Raw genomic sequence first — 16,487 nt, 5'->3', positions numbered from 1 at the left:
TTTGAAAACGCTATTCAATGAAACGGTAAGAAAATTAAATGTACAGCACACGAGTGTGCTTTTCTTGCCTGGGAGAAGAGCGCGCACGGGAGATTCTCGAGGGAATCCTCTGTGTGAACTGTGAGCGTTTTTCTCTTAAAACGCTCGCTCTCGTCTGGCCCTCTTCTCGAGTGAAGGGGGTTCAACGTCTGGTTCTCATGGTCCCGCTCGTGCCGAGGCAGAGCGGCGACTTGCATCATGGGCTTCCAGATAGAGCTCGTCGATCATCTTGAGAGTGCTGTAAACCTCTCAGATGATTCGACGGCTGACGAGGGCGAACTGCAGGTCGATGACGAGGATTTTTCACCGACGGTTTCCTGCAGTTGCTGCTCTTCAGGACGAGCAGGAGATGGCTGAGGAGGTTTATAATCAGGTAGATCCTGAACCCTCTCAGCCACCCTGCCCCGTGTATGCAGGTCTGGTGGATGTTGTGGGGCTGTAGCTGCCAGGGCAACGCGCTAGAGGAGAGACCGCTCGCGGTAGGTTCGGCGATCGGTTTCTCCCCGGCCATACACCACCAGCTCAGGGAGCCTTCCATTCCTTCCTGATCTTCACACGGAGATCGAGAGGGCATGGAAGAGCCCATGCTCTGCCCGTATTCACTGACATCAGCGGGTTAATTTCGCTGATGTTGATGGGATCGCAGAGCATGGGTATGTGTCGATGCCGCCCATTTGACAAGTCGTTTGCAAACTATCTCGTGTCTGGGCAGGCGTCGACACTGAGAGCTCCAACTCTGCCATCCAAACCGCTAAAGACAACAGCGCGTTTGAATGGCAGAGCATACACGGCAGCAGTTCAGGCTGGTGCTTCCCTGCACACCATGGCGGTGCTGCAGGCATACCGGGCCGACCTGCTGCAGGATCTCGACCAGGGGGCAGGGTTGTCCCCTAAGGCAGTTACTGAGCCGCGCCGAACCACGGCTCTTGCGCTCCGGGCCACCAAACAAACTGCTGCCACGATCAGTCGGTCGATGGCGGCGATGGTGGCCACGGAGAGACAGCTTTGGTTAAACCTGGCCGACGTTGAGGAGAAAGAGAAGGCCTTTCTCCTTGATTCGTCGGTTTCGCCCTCTGAACTCTTTGGCCCCGCCGTGGAGGCGGGGCTTGGGAAGTTCAGGGAGGCGAAGGCGCGCTCAGCTGCTTTTAGGAAAAAACCTACATACCGCTGAGATCCGGTTCCACGCCCAGGCAGGCGGGAGGGCCTGGCCCTTCACGATCTGAGGACCGTAGACAGGGCCAGAGAGCCAGTGTCGCCTCTCGTGCGCCCCCTCTGTGGAGGAACAGGGCGCAGGAAAGGCGTGACTCCCGCTAGAAGAGGGATCTGAGGGAGGTTATCCAGCACAAGCGCATACAGCGTCGCTGATGGATTATCTCCCCGGAGGGCTTCATTAAAAAGAGAATCCAGCCCTCTCCTCTCTTCTGACTCCCCAGACGTTCATTACATCAGGCCTGGCGCTGGGCCTATGATAAGAACGATGTTCCAATGGCCCGCCTAGGCTTGGTTAGTAGAAACGCCTCTTTCAGGCATGTAAAGTGGTGGACCCCAGGTTCATAAAGAACTATCTGGCGAGTCTTCACTCCGCACGCCGCAGGTGAGCTGTCTGGTCTTTTCAAGAGTAAATTTTTGTGAATTAAAATTCCGAAATGTATCTCTCTACAGACCTCGTTCCCTGTATAGAGTCATGGGGTCATGTCAAGGTAATAAGGTAAGAGAACTTTATTGGATTATCAGGGCCCTGAAGTTCCCCGTTAGGTGGCCAGAACGGTAACTGTGTTAGCCTTCGGGCTGCTAGCCACCTCAGGGTAGAGTGGTTGGTCTCTCTCTTTAAATTGTTTTACTTAGAGTGTTGACTGACGCTAGAGCTTCAGATAGATCTTATGTCCGGCCCACAGGTCCGTTTGACTTCTTCCTGAGTATGTCGCCCCTTGAGCTCTGTTTGGGTTTTCATTAGGCTGAGCGATTCTGCAGCCCTTTGTATGGAATAATACAGACTATATTCTTTAGTAAGGCTGTGGCTCCTCCGAGCCCTCAGATAGATCTATGCTTGCAGGCTGGCCCTTACCAGGGCCGCCTCTGTAGCTGGCCTAGGCTGTGCCAGGGATAATAGAGGCGCTCTCCTAAAAATTTTAGCATTTCTTCCTCTGACCCTTCACTGTGTGAATGTTGGTTTCTAGCATCCCTGTATAAACAGCCTCCTCCCGTGGGAGTCGTTAGGCCAAGGCCCGCCCCCTTCTCTGCATTCTGGGGTGACTAGAGTAATGCAGCGTGGTGCTGAGGATGGTTTGTAAGGACATGGTAGGCCTCAAACAGGCCTCCGTGGTATATATGTCTTTATTGAGCAGGGTTAGGTCGTCTTTCGCTTCACGAAGAAGACTGGGTTTCCTGCCCGACCCTGCCATGCAGAACTGGCCTACGGATTTAGGCCGCCAGTTTAGGCTTCACTCACCTCGCTGAGCTACTGCTCGAGCGCTAGGTTGTAGGTGGTTGGCTTTCATTCAAGCCCCACTCCCCTAGGTTGGGCACAGATACATTTCTGTCACCCCTAGAGCCGCTGGCAGGCCCGCACCCTGGTAACCTCAGGGTGAGGTGTGAGTATTCCCCTGTGATACAGGGTAGGTCTGAGCACTTCACTCCCAGTTCTGTTTTATCCCACCTCGCACCACTATGGCTCGGGTCGAGTATGAAGTAAGCTTCACTTCTTCTTTGGTCGAAGTACGCTCCCCTGAAGCCAGAGCATTGCCCTGAGCTGACGCCCATGCATAGATGGTAGGCCCCTGGCTAACTGGGGCCTCCGTTGAGGCAGAGTGGCGTATGTTGTACTCCCCTTGTTTTAAGGGTGCTAGCTTTCTTGCGGAGTACACTGCCATGGGCAATGTGATTAGGCACCAGGATGCTGTAGGCGCTGTGTAAACAGTTTTTCTGCCAACGAAGGCTGCGCCATTAGGTAGTAGGCCTCAGCAGGCCTCCTTGATTGGACAGCCCCCCAGAGGGCACTGTAGGCCAGCTCACTTTACGTGGTTGGCCTTGGTGGTTCGGGCAGTTGACTCACTGATGGGTAGTAGGCCTTAAACAGGCCTCCTCGGAGGTGAGTCCCAACATTGTGGGACATACCTTATAGCGCTACTGGAAGCCCATTAGTGTATTATGCTGTGTAGTATGGTTCCCAACAGTGTACTTTATGGCAGAATATGACTTGCTATTAGCTAGTAGGCCCGACCAGGCCTCCCTGATAGGCGAGTCCCCAGCTGGCTGGCCTTAGCAGGCCACCTTATACTTTCACCCGGACTCAGGGCTCAAAGCTACCAGTGGTTATCAGGTAGTAGGCCACTCAGGCCTCCCTGAAGGTGAATTCCCACTTAAGATGGTTATCAGGTAGTAGGCCTCACCCGGCCGCCCTGAAGGCGAATTCCCACTTACGTTGGCTATCAGGTAGTAGGCCTCTCTGGGCCTCCCTGAATGTGAGCTCCCAAATATTGTGGCTGTCAGGTAGTAGGCCGCTCTGGGCCTCCCTGGATGTGGGCTCCCAAATATTTTGGCTGTCAGGTAGTAGGCCTCACCAGGCCTCCCTGAAGGTGAGTTCCCACATGCTGTGATTATCAGGTAGTAGGCTCCTCCAGGCCTCCTTGAATGAGAACGGTCAGGTAGTAGGCCTCACCAGGCCTCCCTGAAGGTGAGTTCCCACAGATAGTGGTGACCAGGTAGTAGGCCTCACCAGGCCTCCCTGAAGGTGAGCTCCCCACATACTGTGGTTGTAAGGTAGCAGGCCTCACCGGGCCTCCCTGAAGGAGGAGTTCCCACGTACTGTGGTTATCAGGTAGTAGGCCTCTCTTGGCCTCTCTGAAGGTGAGTATCTCACATACTGGGGTTATCAGGTAGTAGGCTCCTCCAGGCCTCCTTGATTGAGAACGGTCAGGTAGTAGGCCTCACCAGGCCTCCCTGAAGGTGAGTTCCCACAGTTTGTGGTTACCAGGTAGTAGGCCTCTCCAGGCCTCCCTGAAGGTGAGCTCCCCACATACTGTGGTCGTAGGGTAGCAGGCCTCACCGGGCCTCCCTGAAGGTGAGTTCCCACGTACTGTGGTTATCAGGTAGTAGGCCTCACGTGCCTCCCTAAAGGATCAGGTAGTAGGCCTCTCCGGGCCTCCCTGTAACGCTCCCTAGTGGTGCTGGGTTTATGAAGCTAGTGGTCTCTTGCTATCAGTTTCAGCTAGCCTTAATAGGCAGCTGCTGAAGGCGAGCTTGCGCCCTGGCTCGCTAAAGTGTTCATTCTCTGCTAAAGGTTCCCTCCCGGAACCTTTTCTGCCTACAGCCTGGTTTGCCTACCAGGCAGACCTTGTGCTCCCCTCACGAGGGTCTCTATGAGCATGCGGCTTCCTGAGTCTGGTCAGACGGTCGTAGGCCTCTCGTGAGGCCTCCCAGTTAGATCAGCCCTTAGGCCTTCACAGGCCTCCTCAGTGTTTTGAAACACAGACACTGGGTTGATCCGTGGATCGAGTAGAGAAACTCCCCTCGCTAGCAAGGGTCGGAAAGCACTATGCTGAGTCATACTCTCCGGGATATCCCGTCTCTGAGATCCGGGCCGAGTGGTTCTCTGCCAGCTTCGCAGTCCCTCGGGTTGGATGCCTTACTTAAGGCATTTGTCCAGAGGCTCTGTCTTCAGACAGACAGGATTTGGCCAGACTAAGTGTCTATGTACTGGCGCCAGGTCAGGCCGTCCTGGTAGCATTTCGGGGTGAGTACGTTCCCCTGAATAGTGACTGGCTGGGGTTCCCTTCGGTTCCCTAGCCACATTCCCTAGAAGGGACCCCTTCTAATTGGAAGCTGAGGTTCCAGGCCCGGAGCCGGCCCTGGTAGACCTTTCATTTAACCATGTTTATGAAGGTTTTTCTGTGAGACTGTAGCTTGGGCTATGACCGTAGGGAATGCTGTCACTGACAGCCCAGTGTGACCTGAGGGTGAGTGGTTCTAGCGTTTCATTTGAAGTTGCTGGTTCTGACAGTTGTCACTGCCACTTGGCATGCACTCCCCTTAGCATGGCGGCGTTGGTATATCGTTCCCCATAACGTCGTTGACGTATTGTTGAGTTCCCTTCGAAAGGGAACGTCTCAGGTTACGACTGTAACCTATGTTCCCTGAGAACAGGGAACGAGACAATACGTCTCCCTGCCATGCCTCGGGGCTTGCCTACCGTACAGTCCCTTCAGACGATAAGGTGATTTGTCATGTTTGCAAGGCGCCCTTTTATACTTCCAGGTCGCACGTTAATCATTCACGCTAATGATTCACGGGCTGTCGCCGGTCAATATGATTGACGTGATTTGATAGTGATTTCAGACACCTGTCACGCCTGAGGCGTTCCCCATAACGTCGTTGACGTATTGTCTCGTTCCCTGTTCTCAGGGAACATAGGTTACAGTCGTAACCTGAGACGTTTCAGTAAGGCAAAATACATAGAAACTATTATCTGTGACCATTTCATTTACAATAACCGCCTTAGGTGTGAGCGATCTAATGTTTAGAAGACCTAGCTTTAGAAATTGTTTTTGTTCACTGATATTGAGAATTTCTGGTTTAATTACAATACGATTTTTCCAAGATCCTACAGTAGATTTATTGTTTGGCCTCACTAAACGAGGAATAGTGTTATTGCATCATGTTATGCAAATGATGATGCTTTTTTGTATTTAGTATAAATGTATTAGTTCAGATTTGATACAATGCTTGTAGACCATAGGCCATTGGTGTTTGTTTTAGTCTAGAGTTTAAGGAATTTAGAATATGGGAGAGAAGTGTGTTAGGTAACATAGTGGTTGCCACACAGGAGGACCTTGTTAATTTGAACTTTCCTTCATTTAAGATAGCAAACTCACACACCTGCTCATAAAGGGCAGCTGAGCAACCGTTATGCTCACACAAATGTGCATCATCAATACTTCTAATACTGTGTACAGAGCTGGAAAGTGGATTCTTCAGACACTGGGAGTTTTCTGGTCTCCATGGTAACCCGTTGCTGTGTCACATTTGACCATGTCTGAATAGATTTTGTATTATACAATAGCATGATGCTCTTGCAGCACATTTGAGAAAAATACCTGTATCTAAAGAAGAGTAAAATAACAAAAATGCCGATTTATATAAATACATAAAATGTGATGTATGTTCTTATGTGTGCATGTGACTGATTTTTGTGCACAAATAGGCTACAAGTTAATATATTTGGCTTAAATTTTTAAATGTCATTGGCTGTCAAATTTTTGGCTGTCATTGTGTCCTAAATCTACTAATGACAGCTCTAGTTTTTAACAGTATGAAATCAAAACATACGGTATGTGTTACTCTCTCCTTCTTTGTGGTGTACATACATTAAACAATAGTTTGTATTTTATATTCCATCTTGTTCAATATTTTCTGTACAGATGTTTTGAATTTTTTTTTGAAATTATTTTAAAAATTATAATTTATACATTTTTTTATATTTATATAATTAATTTTCCTCTGGAACAAAGGATTTTGATGCACATATTTAAAAGGACTTTTAAAAGTGTCTGCAGCAGCTATATTAAAAATAAAGGTTCCATATAGGGATTTTCACAGTGATGCCATTAAAGCATTTTGTGGCCATTTTTGGTTACCCATAGAACCTTTCATGGAACAGTTCTTAAAAGAACCAATTTTTAGTGTGACTGTGAAGCACTTTTTAATAATCTGAAGAACCTTTAAAGAACCTTCTGTGCAATTGTAAGGTTCCGTTGATGTTTTAAGTTCTTCATAAAACTAGATGCCAATAAAGAACCTTTATTTTTAAGAGTGTACTACCTAAACTCGTAGTACTCCATGGTTCAGTGTCTATGTGTGTGGATTGTGGCTTCCGTAACACAATCCAGAGAATGTTAATAAGTAGAAAGATTATAAGCAGGCACCTGGTGTCATTTCCTGAACTAGAATTTAGCACTCAAGGGTGAGAGATACAGACACAATCAGAGAGTCTAGAGTTGGATGGTGTCAGTTATATGGAGAAAAGAGGATGAATTCTTGAGCCTTGAAACTCGACTCTCACGTGAGGGATAACATGAGTAAACTTCACCATATGACCCACTCACCATAACCTATCCTATGCATGCTAAAAGCAAAGTGTGTATGCCTTTCCTACACCAAAACTTTTACAGAAAGTTCAGAATACAGCTGACAATGAAAAGAAGCTGCACGTATTTCGCGGACACTCATCCAAAACAATTAGTTCACTCAAAATATACATTTGATCAGACTATATCTTCCCATGATGATGACCTTGGCATTGCATTTTATTGTCTATAATTTTATAAAATATTGTATAAAATATAAAAAAAATTAGGCTACATATATTTTTTTTTATAAATTTTTTTTTTACTTCATATTATTGTAATGTTCATTCTGACCTAAACCTCTTCAAGACATGTTTCTGTGCGCACCGGAATTGTAAAGGAAGATGTTTGAAGAATGTAAGTTTTCCTAAGATTAAGAAAAGTCATGAAGTATTAACCCAATACCCTGGCACATCTTTGTGTTTTATGTTTTGAATTTATATGTCATATGGATATTTAACAACTCATTTGTACGTCAAGATGGTTATATGTGTATAGTGCTTTTCACAATACTTCCTGTTTCATAATCAGTTTTGATGAAAACTGTTACAAATTCCTCCAATATCCAGTCATAAGCAATGTTGCATGGAAAAAAACTGTCAAGTAAAATGAGATCATTTATATTTAATCGGTAATTTGCAGCCATCAACTGCCAGCATCCGCCATTGCAGACGTGATGCTGTGCTGAAGAAAAACAAGAAGGAGAGGAAAAGGTGAAAGTGTGAAACCAGAGTGAGTACGGAGTAAATTAAAGTATAGTCTCACATGCGGTTAGAAAGAGATATCTTTCCATGGGTTTAAGAGACTGACTGTAACCTAAGATAAGCTGTTAAATTTTTACATGGAAATCTGATCATATTAAAATGGCTACACCAATTATTCATGCTTCAAAAGCAACTGCATTATCATCTTACAGTTAATATACTTTAATAGCCCTCATTACAGGTGCACACACACACACACACACACAAGCACGCACGCACGCACACACGCACGCACACACACACACACACACACACACACACACACACACACACACACACACACACACACACACACACACACACACACACACACACACACACACACACACACACACACACACACACACACACACCATCTAGTAAGTGCTTTGTGTACTTTACAGCATGTTTGTTTGTTCCTGTGTTTTGGGTGTGATATAATGCCTAGTACCAAGTGTACCATAGAGTTTAATTGCATGGACAATCATTTAGGGTGTGAAAACATCATGTGATCGCATCTGTGTACTTTTTTGCTTTAAGGGTGCTTAGAAGTTGTGTTTGTGTGATTTCTAAGCATGTCTAGTATGTCTAGTATCTTGTATCTTCCCACCCTTACAACTTCTGTCAAGCCAACCTTCAGGAAAAGGAGTTATAAGTAGGCAATATCCTATCTTTCAAATCGCGTTGCTATAACACATAGTTATGATAATTTCACTGATCTGATGATAAATAATAATAATTATTAGGCTAGAATATGATTAAGTGAAAAAGAGCAGTAGGTGAGGCTATCTAGCACAAACGCAATAAGGATATCAGGGCATATAGCATCAAACTTAATAGGCTATATAAAGACATAGCCTACATAATATATATAAAAAAAGGCTATTAAAAATGACATTAAACTAATTAATTTAATCAAACCTTTATTTGCATATAAATGAATCACAAACATATGGTAAAACAGAAGTGTTTAACTACATATTGCTTTTCTTCCCCACAAAATAAAAATCCTAAAATGCCATGCTGTGTGGTGAATCAACTGATTCAAATCAATCAACAAATTGTTTTTTACAAAACAAAACAACCGCTCGAAGTTCGAACATACACTAAAATGAATCGAGAATACCAACGCTAGATTCGAGAAACCCTATTTTGAACGTTAAATTATGTCATTATTTCAAGCATTATTTCGAAAACAGCTGAGTTTCTGTCGCACTTTTGGAAAAGTTGTAGGCTGCACTATACTTTTAGTGAGTTCCTCCCAGAGACTTCCAAACGCTTGTTTTTTCTCCACTGTGTTTTACAGTGTGTTTTATCTACTTCTGAATAAACAGGTAACCACCAGACACGAACAAAGTAATAGAGGTACATTTACATGGACATTTCTCAATTGGTGGGTTTATTTTGCATTATTTATATTAGCAACCATTGGCTTATATTAAAGCAATCATGAATTGAGAAATACAATTTGCCTTGAGCTTTTGACATATAAGAGGTCATCATCCTATAAGAATATCCTGTTAGTTTCAGGGCGGAAACCTTCCTTGTTAGTCCAAATACAGTTTTTATTTAAACCAAGCCCAGAAAAGACTAGTTTAGGAATGTCCCAATTTATAACGTCATCTGCCGCCTCTGCACAAGTACCCTACAAATCAACGCCTACTTGGGCTAAAGGTATAGAGTTGGGGTACTCGAAGTACTCGGACTCGAGTCCAATTTTGAATGAACTCGGACTTGTCACTCACTCGGATGAATTTGTTCTCGGACTTGACATGGACCCGGACATTTTAGATTTTGAAAAATGTCCGAGTCTAGTCGAGTCCGGGCACTGGAGGACACAATATTATTCAAAAACGAAACGAAACTACTTGTGTTGTTTCCGCGTTGAGCATTAGCCAATCACAGACATGTATATTAAGCGCATGAACACAGTGGCAAATCAGAGGCATATTAGAGTCAACATGCGGAGAATTCGCTTAAAATGTATGTTCAGAATCAACACGAGCTTTATCCTTTCGCAAATCCCCTCATAAACAAAGTCTTGACGCAATATAAATGAGAGATTCACTGTGCAGTGTGGACAACTTCAGTGTTTATGACGAGAGTTTTAGGGAGAGTGCAGAATGCGGTAAGTAAGTGATGGCTTAAAGGGAGCGCTATTGACAATCTAAATAATAGTTTTGTTTTTCGTGCTTCTAGAGGACAAGTGGTTACGTTAACACTGTAAATTATAAAGAGTGATAAATGCATTTAAATGTGGGAGTGAATCCGCTAAATTTTAGTCCTGTGAGTCTTGAAATTGCGATGATTGACATTGTTACCTAGCCTGGCTAACGTCAGACCTCGTCTCATTGAGACGTGGGTCTGGGAACCACATGTTCATTTTCTCGTATTTGAGGCATGGTTTACAAATGCCCGGGGCCGTTTATTGGGTGTTACGAATGTCTATCAAATAGAGAGCCTAAGTTCCTCCCCTTCCGGTGTACCACCATGGGACCTTATTTCGGAAAAATATTGTATGGTAGTCAATGGCGAGAGACAACAAATATTTGGATCCCGTTTGAATTGTGCCCTGAATTACACAAATGATGTTTGTCAATTTAAAAGATAAATTTTAAAGTCAACAAAGTCTCAGTTTGATCTAAAACTGTTGAAGTATAAGACTGTGAAAATACGTAATTACAAAGACTACAAAACCCAAAAGGCGCGCATGTGACGTCTGACCTTTTCTCTAAATGAATGAAGCTAACTTTACTGAAGCTAACGTCTGTCATTGTTTCTATAGTCTAACGTTATAACCGTAACGTTACGCCGTCATGCCTGTGTGTTTTGTACCAGACTGCACACATACACAAGCTTGGTGACGTACATAGTGCGAGACGAGAGATGTAGTTCATTGAGGGATTTTCACATAACACTAAATGTTACTCTTCTGTTTTATGACAAACTGTGACTTTCTTGACATTCATAGTTATCTTTTAAATTGACAAACATCATATGTGTAATTCAGGGCACAGTTCAGACGGAATAAAAAGATAAGTTGTCTCTCGCCATTAAGTATAATACATATTTTTTCCGAAATAAGGTACCATGAGCCGGAAGCGGAGGGGAGGGACTTAGTTCTATGCGCCTGTACGTATAGCTCATAGCCAATCGTTTCAATTATACCAGATGACGTATGTAGAGCGACAGAAATTAGACGAGGAAGAAGACGATGGGTCAGAGACGTTGTCATCGTCTTTCTGCTCCCTCCCCGTTCTGTGATTGGTCCCCTCGCTGAGGCGAAAATCTGGTCCATGGTATCCAGGCTGCCTAGCAGCGTGAATAAAATCGCGCTGCGCGCAAGGCAGCATGGGGAAACCCAGGCTAATAGTTACCATAGCAGCATGAGAAACTGATAACCATAGCAACCTTTTAGTGTCTAATAATTTTATGATATTTGTTACATTTACACTTTAGTCATAAGTTTACATACACCTTTCAGAATCTCCAAAATGTAATTTTCATTTATTTATCAATTGTTTCTATTTAGCACTGCACTGAAAAAGATTTTTCACATAACAGATGTTCAATAGCCTAGTCCACAAGACAAAATACAAACACAAAATACAAGACAAATTACTTGATTGTAATATTGTGTGTCATTACCTGAATGATCCACAACTGTTTTTTTTTTTTTTTTTTTTTTTTTTCGTTTGTAATGGTGGGTCATGAAGAAAAATCCTCCAGCTCCTGCACATTCTTTGCTTTTCCAGCATCTTCTGCATATTTGACTCCTTACCATTGTGAGATCCATCTTTTCGCACTGGTGACAACTGAGGGACTCATACACAACTATTACAAACCGTGCAAACATTTAGTAATGCTCAAGAAGTCCATTAAGGATGAAACTGGATGTAAATTGTTCTTATTTTGTTGAAAAATTATATTAATTTAGTCCTGACTTTCAGAGGCTAAAAAAGTTATTAGCATATAAAACAAAATAAGAAAAATTTAAACATCACCATTTGCTCAAAAGTTTACCACTGGCTCTTAATGCATCGTGTTGCATTCTAGAGCATTACCTTGCAGATTCTGAAAGATGTACAATAGGTAAACGTATGACTTTGACTATACATTGAAATCATTGTGTAAGGTTTAAAATATTAATTTAAGAGCCCAGTGTTGAGACCTTTCACCGAAATTTGATTGACAGGTGATCTGACCAATCATAATGCAGATACCCGCCATTTTTGTCCGACAAACAAACCAAACCAGTTAGTAGATTAAAGTCAGTGGACTTGAACTTTAAAAATTGTGTGTATTGATTTATTTTTGCAGTTCTTCAATTTTCATTCATGTTTAATTCCTGCTATAACTAGAAGAGAAGACTCTTCTAAAAACAGAAGACTAGGGAAGCTTTAGGCCCAGACGGCATCTCATCTGCTTGTCTAAAAGCCTGCGCTGACCAACTGGCCCCGGTCCTCACGCAGATCTTCAACAGATCACTGGAGCAGTGTGAAGTTCCCTGCTGCTTCAAGCGCTCCACTATCATTCCGGTCCCCAAAAAACCCAATATCATTGGACTTAATGACTACAGACCTGTCGCTCTCACGTCTGTGGTCATGAAGTCGTTTGAAAGACTGGTGTTGGCCCACCTGAAGGACATCACTGGACCCCTGCTGGATCCCTTTCTGTTTGCTTACAGAGCAAACAGGTCTGTGGATGATGCAGTCAACATGGGACTGCATTATATCCTGCAACATCTCGACAGACCTGGGACTTATGCAAGGATCTTATTTGTGGACTTCAGTTCGGCCTTCAATACCATCATGCCTGATCTTCTCACAGCCAAACTGACCCAGCTCTCCATACCATCCTCGATCTGTCAGTGGATCTCCAGCTTCCTGACGGACCGGCAGCAGCGAGTGAGACTGGGGAAACACACATCCAGGACTCTCACCATCAGCACCGGAGCCCCCCAAGGGTGCGTTCTCTCCCCACTGCTCTTGTCTCTGTACACTAATGACTGCACTTCTAAAGACCCCACTGTCAAGCTCCTGAAATTTGCAGACGACACCACTGTCATCGGTCTCATCCAAAACGGTGACGAGTCTGCTTACAGACTGGAGGTTGAACAGCTGGCTGTCTGGTGCAGTTATAACAACCTTGAGCTGAACACGCTCAAAACAGTGGAGATGATCGTGGACTTCAGGAGGAACAGCCCAGCACTCCCCCCACTCACCATCATGAACAGCAATGTGGAAGCAGTGGAGTCATTCAGGTTCCTGGGCACTTCCATCTCTCAGGACCTGAAGTGGGACAATCACATTGACTCCACTGTGAAAAAAGCCCAGCAGAGACTGTACTTCCTTCGCCAGCTGAGGAAGTTCAACTTGCCACAGGATCTGCTGATTCAGTTCTACTCAGCCGTCATTGAGTCTGTCTTATGCACTTCCATCACTGTCTGGTTTGGTTCAGGTACCAAATCAGACATCAGGAGACTACAACGGACAGTCCGGACTGCGGAGAGGATTATTGGTGCCCCCCTGCCGAACCTCCAGGACCTGTACTCTTCCAAAGTGAGAAAGAGAGCAGGTAAAATCATCACAGACTCCACTCACCCTGGACACCACCTGTTTGAACTGTTACCGTCAAGACGGCGACTCAGATCACTGGCCACAAGAACATCTCGGCACAGGAACAGTTTCTCCCCACAGGCCATTTCCCTCCTGAACAGTTAACACACCTCCCAAGGCATATGCCTTTAAGTGCAATACTCCCCCTGTTTAGTGCAATACCCTACAACTCAGGTGATACTTATATGTACATTTATTTATAATATTCAAAACACTGTAAATATGTTCATTATCTGTAAATCTGAAAATGTCTATTCTGACTAAACCCAACTGTGATACTTTTATTCTCATTTATTTATATTTTTATTTTTTATTCTGATTTTGTAGTATTATGTTTCTTGTTGTATTTGTATTTGTATATGTCCACTGGAAGCCTCACTACCAAAACAAATTCCTTGTGTGTGCAAGCACACTTGGCAATAAAGCTCTTTCTTCTTCTTCTTCTTCTTCTTCTTCTTCTTCTTCTTCTTCTTCTTCTTCTTCTTCTTCTTCTTCTTCTTCTTCTTCTTCTTCTTCTTCTTCTTCTTCTTCTTCCTAAGAGATTATCAACTCATGTGCTGCTTGAACTGAGGCCTACACATTAATGCCACAATCTAAAAATAATGCTATATATCTAAATATAATGATATACAACACTTTTCACGATTAGTTAACCTTGAGAGCTGTAATAGTAAAAACGAGCTAAAAGTTTTTTGTGAGAGTTCCATATGTAATACTTATTTCATATGCAAAGATGTAGTCAATCACAGCAGTGGACGTTTACAATGAAGTCTCACTGCAGACACAGAGCGTTTAAATCAGAGGGCTAAAATCAGGTTAGGAAAAATGCCTTTTATTTTTATATTTTTGATGTAAAAATCATATTAACATTATAAGTGCACCCCAGCAAACATTACAAAATAATGCAGTTCATGACCCCTTTAAACCATACTTGTAACTCTCTTTCCCTTTGTGAAAGTGTGGATGTGTGATAGAGGTATCAGTGAAACGAGAAGACATGAAGAAGGTGATATGAGGCCTCGTACAGCAGCCAAGTAGCTGTTTGAGAGTGTGGATGTTCTGATTGGCTGTTGATTGTTTTGTGGAAGGGTGATGATGTCCTGATTGGGTGTTGAATGTCTTGAGGCAGGGAGTGCTGTTCTGATTGGCTGGGTCCCAGCAGGCACGGCACACCTGAGACCGAATGTTGAGTGTCTGTGGGCTGCAGCTAGCCCAGTGGAAAAATACAGAATCTGACTCTGCCAACTGTGAATAGGTTCACTAGGAGATGTGCATAAACACAGGCACACAAACACACCAAAATTTGCACTGGGCATAGAACACAAAAATTTATTTAGAATCCATCCAACAACTTTGAAGTATAATATGTGTGTGTGTGCTTGAGAGCAATTAGAGCAGCAATTGCCTGTTATTTTGATCACACAGTGCCCCACCTTTTTTCTGTCATTTACATGCGCACGTCTGAAAAGAAATGATCATATTAGCAAGTGAAATGCCCTGGGCCTGGTTAGACAAAAAGGACCGCAAATTCAATGCCAAAAACAAAACCCATAATTCTATTCTATGTAGTCACTGTTGTGCCCTTTCCTAGGATGGAAATACATGAAAAACAATGATACACTGATTACTGAGATTTATATGTTCAGCAGCACATTTGTAAATATGAAATCTACAGACCTATGCAGCTTTAAAAAACAATTTTTTTTTTTCTTAAGAAAATTTGTTTGGTGTTTGCCCATAAAAAACTGTTAGGGCATTGTGGGTGGTTGCCAGGGTGTTACTATGCAGGAGTTAAGGTATTCTAATGTTATTTTCAATGGTAATTTGAGTTAGTTATTTTTATTTCATTGATATGCGGTTGATAGGTGTTTTGGATGGTTGCTATTGTGTTCTGAGTTTTTTGTTTTTTGTAGCTAATTGCTGTGTGGTTGCCAGGGTGTTGCTTAGCATTTGCTGTCTGGTCACTAGGGTTTTCTGGGTGGTTGCTATGATATTATTTTTCCTAGTTATACTCAGGCCCATCTTTCAATGACTATGTGATATTTGTTTGCCCATTTTATCATCCACTATGCTAAAATTGTTATTATTTCTAAAAGTAATTGTAAAACTCAGCTCAAAAGGCTGCACTATTTTAGGTCTGTTGCACAGACAATACGTATTATGCACTAAAGTGTAGGGTTAATGGTTTAGAACAATCCCCTAACTCTAAGTAAGTTTGAGCTTGCATAACTCATCTTTATTACCAATCTGGTTGAAGAAGGAAAACAGAGGTCATGAACGTTTTTTTAGGTCATTGCATACCTAAAGATAGATGATGCAACATGTCAGCAATGAAAACATAGAATTTTAAGAATTGCCACAAGCCACTATGTGCTAAGAACTTGGTAGACCTACTAAGAACTTGGTAAACACCCTGCAATCTTTTGATATTTTTCATTCAAATCCTGTTCCATCCATCTCCTCACACAGTTTCAGTCAACAATGTCTCATACACCCAATATCAAATTACTTTGAATCTGACAACAGTGGCCCATTAAAACCTACTTTATGACTCTCTGATACTAATAATACATGACCGGTTCATCTGTCCTGTGCAGTTATGCAACAAACTTGATTGTCCCAATAAGAAATGACCCACCAGAAGAGACAAAAAGGGACCAAACTAAAGATGTGAAATGAAATATAGAGGGAAAGGTATGTAAGTTGAATAGGTATGTGTGATAATACATCATTTAAATGAATGGTGACAGCAGGCAAGGCCACAGAGGATGGTGGCGGCACAGCTGGGCATAAGAAAGGCTGTATCAAGTACAGTATATCAGAGAAAAGAAACTGTAGGAGAGAGATAAACTGGAGCGGAGAGGTCAGGGTGACATAACAGACAAACTGAATTCTGCAGGGAGTCACAGTTTCATGGAAGGACAGAACAGACAAGATCTCAAGCACAGAGAATAGACCTACCAGTT

At 43.4% G+C, this 16,487-nt stretch overlaps 1 long non-coding RNA gene across 1 annotated transcript; it reads left to right on the top strand.

The window, feature by feature from the left end:
• The first annotated feature begins 250 nt into the window (after positions 1 to 250).
• Positions 251 to 461, top strand: LOC143706349 (uncharacterized). The gene is made up of 2 exons (XR_013192969.1): positions 251 to 324; positions 363 to 461. It is a non-coding gene; the product is annotated as an uncharacterized LOC143706349 (long non-coding RNA).
• Positions 462 to 16,487: the final 16,026 nt, after the last annotated feature.

This window comes from Siphateles boraxobius, unplaced genomic scaffold (assembly GCF_051911475.1).
Source record: "Siphateles boraxobius isolate OS27281-9 unplaced genomic scaffold, OSU_SipBor_1 41, whole genome shotgun sequence".
Taxonomy (NCBI): Eukaryota; Metazoa; Chordata; class Actinopteri; order Cypriniformes; family Leuciscidae; genus Siphateles; species Siphateles boraxobius.
This window is presented reverse-complemented; position numbering and strand designations above follow the sequence as displayed.